The sequence below is a fragment of the Phoenix dactylifera genome, chromosome 11, assembly GCF_009389715.1.
Source record: "Phoenix dactylifera cultivar Barhee BC4 chromosome 11, palm_55x_up_171113_PBpolish2nd_filt_p, whole genome shotgun sequence".
NCBI lineage: Eukaryota > Viridiplantae > Streptophyta > Magnoliopsida > Arecales > Arecaceae > Phoenix > Phoenix dactylifera.
Window position 1 is genome coordinate 21,711,197 of NC_052402.1, and position 9,048 is coordinate 21,720,244.

Here is a 9,048-nt window from a genome sequence, read left to right on the forward strand (position 1 = left end):
AAACCAGGAGTAATTCAATTGCTGCCCAAGTATCATGGGATGGAATTTGAGAACCCTTATCTTCATCTTAAGGATTTTGAGGAAATTAGCATCATGTTTAGAGCGCCAAATGTATCGGAAGACGTCCTTAAATTGACCTTGTTTCCTTTTTCCTTAAAGGATAAAGCCAAAACATGGCTGAACTCCTTGAGACCTAGATCGCTAGGAACATGGCATGATATGCAAAGAGAATTTCTGAAAAAATTCTTTCCCGCACAAAGGACTAACTTTTTGAAAAGGCACATTAGCAATTTCCAACAAAAAGACCATGAAACATTTTATGAATGCTGGGAGAGATTTAAAGAATTGCTTCTCTCTTGTCCTCATCACGGGTTTGAAACATGGAGAACCATTAGTTTCTTTTACGAAGGGTTGTCTCCACAGTTGAAACAATTTATAGAGACTATGTGCAATGGTCTATTTCTAGAAAAGCAACCCGATGAGGCATGGGACTATTTAGACTCTCTCGCAGAGACTGCACAATTATGGGATACAGGGGATAGAGTGAATAAACCTTTGCCTAAGCCTACTAGCATTGGACACGGGGGCCTTTACAACCTTAGTACTCAGGATGATATTCAGGCTAAAATGGCAGCCCTTACTAGGAAGGTAGAGGAAATTGAACTTAGAAGGATTGAACCCGTCAAGACCGTAGAACATAACAACGAGTGTTGTAGGATTTCTGAGATGCCTGGCCATCTCACCACTGATTGCCCCACAATATCCGCATTCAAGGAAGTCTTGCACGATCAGGCCAATGTTATGAATACCTATCTGTTGACCCCCTAATGGATTTTGATGAATACAAAATACTAGAGTATAATTTTCTTTATATTAACAATTTACTTGAGCATTTCAGGTGTTTAACTAAGAATATTGTTAAGAATTGTCAAGGCATGTTCCCATATTTTTCGAGGATTTATTGAAGATTTTTTGAGATAAAGAAAACGGATCAGGGGCAGCCGAGACGTCTCCAGTTTGTTCCAAAGACGTCTCTGGCACGTAGAGGAGAAACTGGCACGTCTGGAGATGTCCCCGGCACCTGCCGAGGCATCTCGCAGGGTCGGAGTCGACTCCCGGCTTTCCGGAGTCAACCCTCTCAGAGACGGCAGAAAGGCCGATTTCAAGGGATGCGCGCGAGTCGTCTCCGAAGGATGCGGAGTCGACTCTCTCAGGGATTCCAGAGGACTTGCTTTTTCATTGTGAAAACGTCGGAGTCGTCCCCGACGTCACGGAGTCGTCCCCACGCATAAAGCACAAATATCCCGAGACGTCCCCCGAAGCACGCGAGTCGACTCTCTCAGGGATTCCAGAGGACTTGTTTTTTCATTGAGAAAACGTCGGAGTCGTCCCCGATGTCGCGGAGTCGTCCCCACGCATAAAGCACAAACATCCCGAGACGTCCCCAGAAAGCACCGAGTCGACTCCAACATCGTCAAAAGAATTTCTATACAGCCGAGACGTCTCTCGTTCAAGCGGAGACGTCTCCGGAGCGCCTGGGACGCGACTGACACACTTTTGCAGGTTTGTTTGAATTTCAAACGGTTATATTTTTGTGTCTAACGGATCTATTGCTTGTATGACTATAAAAAGGAGCTTTTAAGTGCCTTTAAAAGTACTTCTCACCAACCAAACAAAAGATCATTCAAGAGAGAAGAAAGAAAAAGAGGTTCAAGGGAGTTGGTGCTTTAAAGAGGAGAAATCAAGTGCATTCAAGTCTTCTTCATCTACTCACTCCCCCTCGGCAATCAAAGCTCGCATTCAAGCCAACGTGATCCACATCGGAAGAACCACCATCATCCACGTTTCAACGGCAAAAAGGGTTCTTCCAATTTTGTTGTTTCTCATTATTATATTTGCTTTCTTAAGAGCTTTTAAATCCTTGTAAAACTCTCAAATATTGTGCTTGTTCCAATCAAGGGATTTGGAACGAGGGTTAGGCGTCCCAAGCCTAGGTTAAATTGGGGGATTGTAGGGTTCGTTGTTAGCCCGGGGTAAAACAACGAGTTGGGTAGTTCACTCGGAAAACTACCGGACTGTAATCGCTGATTATAGTAGAAAATTCCCAAAGGTGTTTGGGGAGTGGATGTAGGAGCAGTGAAAGCTTCGAACCACTATAAACCTTTGTGTTTGCGATTGACTGTGGTTACAACTTTAGTTTCACTTTTGCACATACACTTGTGTGTTTTTGTTTAATTAGACAAAGAGTTTTAAAACACCCAATTCACCCCCCCTCTTGGGTGACCATCTCTGGGCAACAAGTGGTATCAGAGCAGGTGCTCTGTATATTCTTGAAGACCTAACCGTCTTTGCCAAAGATCAAGATGGCAACACCCTTCAACAACGTTCCTGCTGAGGGGCAGGCTACCAATAGACCTCCACTCTTCAATGGGACAAATTATTCCTATTGGAAGACAAGAATGAGAATTTTTATTCAAGCACAAGATTATGCCTTGTGGAGGGTTATAATCAAAGGACCACACGAACCATCCCACATAGTTAATGGTGTTCAGGTTCCCAAACCTGAGGAGGATTGGGATGAGAATGATAGTAAGATGGTTCAACTCAATGCTAGAGCCATGAATTCATTATTTTGTGCTCTAGATGTAAATGAGTTTAATAGTCTCCACCTGTAGTTCCGCCAAAGAAATATGGAATAGACTTGAAGTTACCCACGAGGGTACTAATCAAGTCAAAGAGTCTAAAATGAACATTCTAGTTCACAAATACGAGTTATTTAAGATGGAACCCAACGAAACTATTTCATGCATGTTCACACGCTTCACTGATATAATAAATGGTCTAAAGAATTTGGATAAATCTTATACTAACTCAGAACTTGTGAGGAAAATTCTCAGGTCCTTGCCAAAAGTTTGGGAAGCAAAGGTCACGGCGATCGTAGAAGCCAAAGACCTCAACACTTTGGCACTTAAAGAACTATTGGGCTCATTGATGACGCATGAGCTCACAATGAAGCAACATGAAGAAGATGTGCCAAAGAAGAAGACAATCGCCCTCAAGGCTACTTCAAGTGCTTGTGAAGAAGAAAGCAGTGAAAGTGAAGAAGAAAGTGAAGATGAAGACTTGGGCTTAATAGTAAGGAAGTTCAAAAAATTCATAAGAAGAAAGAAGACCTTCCCAAGAAAGAAGTTTGGAGGGAAAAATGATTGGGAAAAGAAAAAAGAAAAAGAAAGAGACTCAATCATATGTTATGATTGCAAAAGACCGGGACACATCCGCTCCGAATGCCCTCAACAGAAGAAGCATTATGGAAAGAAGAAGAAGAAGGCGTTGAAAGTGACTTGGGATGATAGTGACACATCCTTCTCCGAGGAAGAGAAGGAAGAGACCGCCAACTTGTGTTTCATGGCATTCGACGACGATGAGGTACGTCAAAGCTCAACTACAGATTTTACCTTAGAAGAATTATATGAAGCTTTCCAAGAACTCATGAATGATTGTAGTATGTTAGGAGTAAAAAATAAAGAACTTAAGGCCTCCAATCAAAAACTAAAGGATAATATTAAAAACCTATTGATTGAAAAGGAGAGCTATGAAAATGATAACATCATTGACCTAAAGAATAAAAATTCAAAACTTAGCATTGAAAATGAAACGACAAAAATACTCATTAAGGAATTAAATCTAAAAGTCAAATTCCTACTCAATAGTAATACTTCACTTGCACAAAATGTTGAATCCTTTAAAAATGATAAGGAAGAATTGGCTAAAGAAAATTTGGACCTTAAAGATGAGCTACACAAGTACAAACCAATTGTGCAGAAATTTACACATAGCTCTGAAAAATTAAATCTTATTCTATCCAATCAAAGAGCTATTTTTAATAAAGCCGGATTAGGATACAAAACTAGCAAACAACAAAAATATCTAAAGAACTTTTTTGTAAAAGCAAAAGATGTCAAAACTGAAAAACCTACATGCTTTTATTGTGGGAAAAGTGGACATAAAGCCTATTCTTGCATTCAAAGAAAGATTCAAACTAATAAGAATACATTTGTAAAGGATAAAAACACAACCAAAATGTGGGTGCCTAAGGGAACCAACTACACTAACCAAGAAGGACCCAAGAAAACTTGGGTACCTAAGAGCCTCACATGATTATTTTGCAGGTGTGCCTTGCAGCCAGAAGCAAAAAGAGAATGTGGTATCTAGATAGCGGTTGCTCAAGGCATATGACCGGTGACAAGAGTCTTTTCGTCACCTTAAAATCAAAAGAAGAAGGAGTAGTCACATTTGGAGACAATGCTAAAGGTCAAATCATTGGCGTTGGTAAAATCTCCATATCACCCTCCTCATTTATTGACAATGTATTATTAGTTAATGGATTAAAACATAATTTATTAAGTATAAGTCAATTTTGTGACAAGGGCTTTAAAGTGTCATTTGAATCTTCCTTATGCATAATTAGTAGTCCAATTGACAATGAGATCATACTTATGGGACATAGGCTTGGAAATGTTTACATGGTAGATCTTGATGATCTCACCATGAAGGATGGCCAATGTCTTGTAGCCATGGATGCCAAGGTCAATGAGACTAGCTGGTTATGGCATCGTAGGTTAGGGCATGCTAGCATGGATTTAATTAATTACAAAAGATCTAGTCAAAGGACTACCAAAAATAGACGTTGAAAAGAACAAAATTTGTGCTGCATGTCAACTAGGGAAACAAACAAGAAGTTCTTTCAAGTCTAAGAACATAGTCTCAACATCAAAATCCTTAGAACTAATTCACATGGATTTATTTGGACCCACTAGAACTGCTAGTCTAGGGGGTAAGAAGTTTGGTCTTGTAATTGTTGATGACTTTTCACATTTTACATGGGTTTCATTTCTTGCCCACAAAGATGAATCCTTTCCCGCTTTTATCAAGTTTCATAATAGGATTTCGAATGAACTTAATCTTAAACTAAAAGCAATTAGGAGTGATCATGGTACCGAGTTTGAAAATCAGCATTTTGAAAAATTTTGTGAAGAAAACGGTATCAATCACAATTTTTCGGCCCTAGGACACCCCAACAAAATGGGGTAGTAGAAAGGAAGAATCGCACACTAGCATATATGGCTCGTACCATGTTGTGCGAATCGGATCTACCAAAGTACTTTTGGGCTGAAGCAATAAATACTGCCTGTCATATTTTAAACCGTGCTTTAGTTAGATCTATCTTAAAGAAAACACCTTATGAGTTGTTGAAAAATAAGAAGCCCAATATAAGTTATTTTCATGTTTTCGGTTGTCGTTGCTTTATTTTAAACAATAGAAAGGACAATCTAAGTAAGTTTAGTGCTAAATCAGATGAGGGGATCTTCTTAGGTTATTCCTCATCTAGTAGAGCATACAGGGTCTTCAACAAGAGAACTCTCGTTGTTGAAGGATCCATTCATGTTGTTTTTGATGAAGCTAATGGAGATTCTTCTAGAAAAGAAGAAGATGGTGATGCAGGTATACTTAAAGCAGAATGAAGGAATTCTCCATACAAGACAAACAACATGAGGATGAAATCAAAGAAGATACAATTCAGCAAGATGAGGAAGATCAACCTCCAGCGAGAAATCAAGATCTTCCTAGGGAATGGAGGTATGCACATGGTCATCCAAGGGATCTAATCCTTGGTGACCCTTCACAAGGGGTAAGGACAAGATCCTCTTTAAGAAACACTAGTAATTATCTTGCATTCGTTTCACAGATAGAGCCTAAATCACTAGAAGAAGCCGAAAAAGATGAAAATTGGATAAATGCTATGCAAGAGGAATTAAACTAATTTGAAAGAAGTCAAGTTTGGACTCTAATGAAAAGACCCCCAAATGTTTCAATTATAGGCACCAAGTGGGTATATAGAAATAAACTAGATGAAGATGGAATAGTAATAAGAAACAAAGCTAGGCTAGTAGCCAAAGGCTACAATCAGGAGGAAGGCATAGATTTTGATGAAACTTTTGCTCCTGTTGCCAGGTTGGAGGCTATTAGACTTCTTTTGGCATATGCATGCTTCATGGATTTCAAACTCTATCAAATGGATGTAAAAAGTGCTTTTTTAAATGGTTATATAATGGAGGAAGTTTATGTAGAACAACCTCCAGGTTTTGAAAACCACTTACATCCAGATTATGTCTTTAAATTGCATAAAGCATTGTATGGACTTAAGCAAGCCCCTAGGGCATGGTATGAAAAATTAAGTAATTTCCTAATTGAAAATAAGTTTAAAAGAGAAAATGTAGACAAAACACTCTTCATTAAAAGAAAAGGAAATGACTTATTGCTTGTGCAAATTTATGTGGATGATATAATTTTTGGTGCTACTAATGATAGTCTTTGTCAAGAGTTTGCTAAGCTTATGCAGGGAGAATTTGAAATGAGCATGATGAGTGAGCTAAACTTCTTCCTTGGGCTACAAATAAAACAATCAGAGGAAGGCATCTTCATCAGTCAGTCCAAATACATCAAGAAAATATTGGAGAAGTTCAAGATGAAGGATGCAAAGGAAATCAGCACACCCATGGGCTCAAGTTGCAAGCTTGACAAAGATGAAAAAGGTAAAAGTGTAGACTGCAAATTGTACAGAGGTATTGATAAGTGCTAAATAATGCATAAATTAATATCTTATTCATAGCACTTATCATTATTTTAATTCACATATTTTGTAAATTTAACTAAAAAAAATGTATTACTTTCATCAACACCTTTTAATAAATTAGAGGTAATTCAAGTTTGATTTGATTATTTGTTGATCGAGTCTAATGTATACAGGTCAAGTCAAACTCATGTGGGATGATCACTGAACCCGAATAGCATGCATCCCGTGAAGTAGATTCTCTCGGTTCTAATTCGGCCATTCATCTCAATTCTTCTGCATCACATCTCAACCATTCGCATTTAATTTCTTCACATCATTCACTCATTAAAACAAGTCCCTTTCTTCCATGTGTGCATGGATCTTGTCCTAGCCCCCTGCTTCAAAATAGAGCCAAACCGCATCCTATTCTTTTGGCTTCATCCTAGCATCCACGTTTGATCCCATGAAATGTCCCAAACAGAGACTCTTCCTTCCCTCCCATGTCCGAAGAACAAAGTTGTTCTAGATTTCTTCCCAACTGAATGGATATGTTCCAGGACCACATGATTCCCTGCATCTCAAAATAGAGTCCCATGATCCACGAGATGAACCCAAATCCCATCTTTCGGCTTGATCCCAGGAGTCATCCTCATCCCGTGAGCATCCCCTGTTTTCCAGCCATGCCGAGCATCACGGAAGAAGCTCACGCGTGCATGACCCACATCCTCCCAAGTCGACCCAATCTCCTTCTCCACATTTCCTCCACGTCTCTCTACCGAAACATCCCCTGTTCTTCGTCATGTGATCCCAGCCGAACACATTCATTCACATCTCAGCGTCATCTTCTCCCGCGACGCATGCCAAGCAAACCAACTTTTATCTTCATCCATGTCCTCAACCGAATCCAGACCCGATCCGGATTTGCGCCCAATCTTTACGTGATTCCTCCCTAACCTCTCAACTCCACGCTCCCAGCTTTATCCCTTCCGTATTCCAAATTCCAGCATCCCATGGATCATCTCCTCGGATCTCAGCCAACCGCAAATCAAATTCAAAGCCTCCCTTATCCCCCTACTTTGGAACAGAACCAGGATCTTCTCAACGTCCTTGGCAGCCCATGCATATGCGAACCAGCTTGCATCCTATCCCATCTTCGGAGCAACATCTTCCCAGCTCCCCTGCATTCACGGCATCCAAGTTTCTCAGTTCCCGTGTCCCACAACAAGACCTCCCGCATGATCCGGGATGAATTCAAAGAAAAACCCGGCTTCTTCCGCTAGATCCCAGCATCCCAAGATCGTTCGTATCCAGCTGAATCTATCCTTCTAATATCCCACAGATCAGCCCTTCCTCCCAACTTCTGAATCCAACTACTCCACGTCCTTCCCAAGCTTCACGGACCAGCATTTCACATCTTCCCTTCATCTCGATCACACCCAGCCAGCTTTCGATCTTTTCTCCTTTCGAAATAGAGTATCAGCTTATCCACTATATCCGGATTCATCCCAGCATCAGCTCCGCATTCATCCTTATCCTTCTCAGCCGAATCAAGCATCTCAGCCGGATTCCCACGCTTCCTCGTAGCCGTTCCAACTCCCCTGTTCCAGCTGCAACCTTATCCCAAAAAAAAAAACAGAGCCACATGTGATCTCCTCTTCATCCCGTTCGGATTGGTTCCATCTCCACGGGATAAATTCAAATCCCCTGTTCCAGATTACTCCCAACGTCCCAAGCTTCCCGAACTTCCTCTCGTTCCAGATCAACTTGTATATGAGATTTCCTCTCACAAATCCAAACCGAACAACCACCCAGTCGTTTTTTTCCTCCGCTCATCTCATTTCGTGTTCATCTTCCCATCGCCCAGCTCGCTCCCAACTGTTTCATCCATGACGTCGTTCCATCATCCAGCTTCCACACGCGACGGATTCTTCCCACGTTATCCATAGCACGTCCGGAGATCAAGCAAGAATCTTTCAGCCTTATCCCGCTGCCGTTGATCCATCTTTATCTCAACTTGAAACAGGGGAGAGAGGGGGAGAAACGCAGCCTATAAAAGGCCCAGGCGTGAACCGAGAAGGCTATTCCTCCTTCCCCACGGGGGGGGGGGGGGGGGGGGGCTGCTCCCATCAACTTCTATTCGGAAGGAGGGAGCCGGCTGGTCCCAAGCTCTTCACAGGCCAAGTTCCCACAGAGATTCCAGGAGGGAGAAGAGTTTCTTGAGTACTTTGGGAATGACTTTCCAAAGGAAGAGATGACGAGGTGCTGAGAGGAAGCTGACGGGAGGAAAAAGGGAAAGCCAATCATTATGAAGTCCCGCTGCTGTGCCACTGCTGCTGTCACCCACAACTCCATGGAAGCTTGATCTCCTCTCTAGGGCCGGATGCAACCCTAACAAAGGGACACGGGTTTTATATTTTATTTTATATTCTTGGGGT

The 9,048-nt window shown here is 41.3% G+C and overlaps 1 pseudogene; it reads right to left on the reverse strand.

The window, feature by feature from the left end:
- Positions 1-276: 276 nt before the first annotated feature.
- LOC120112685 lies at positions 277-374 on the reverse strand (annotated as a pseudogene).
- Positions 375-9,048: the final 8,674 nt, after the last annotated feature.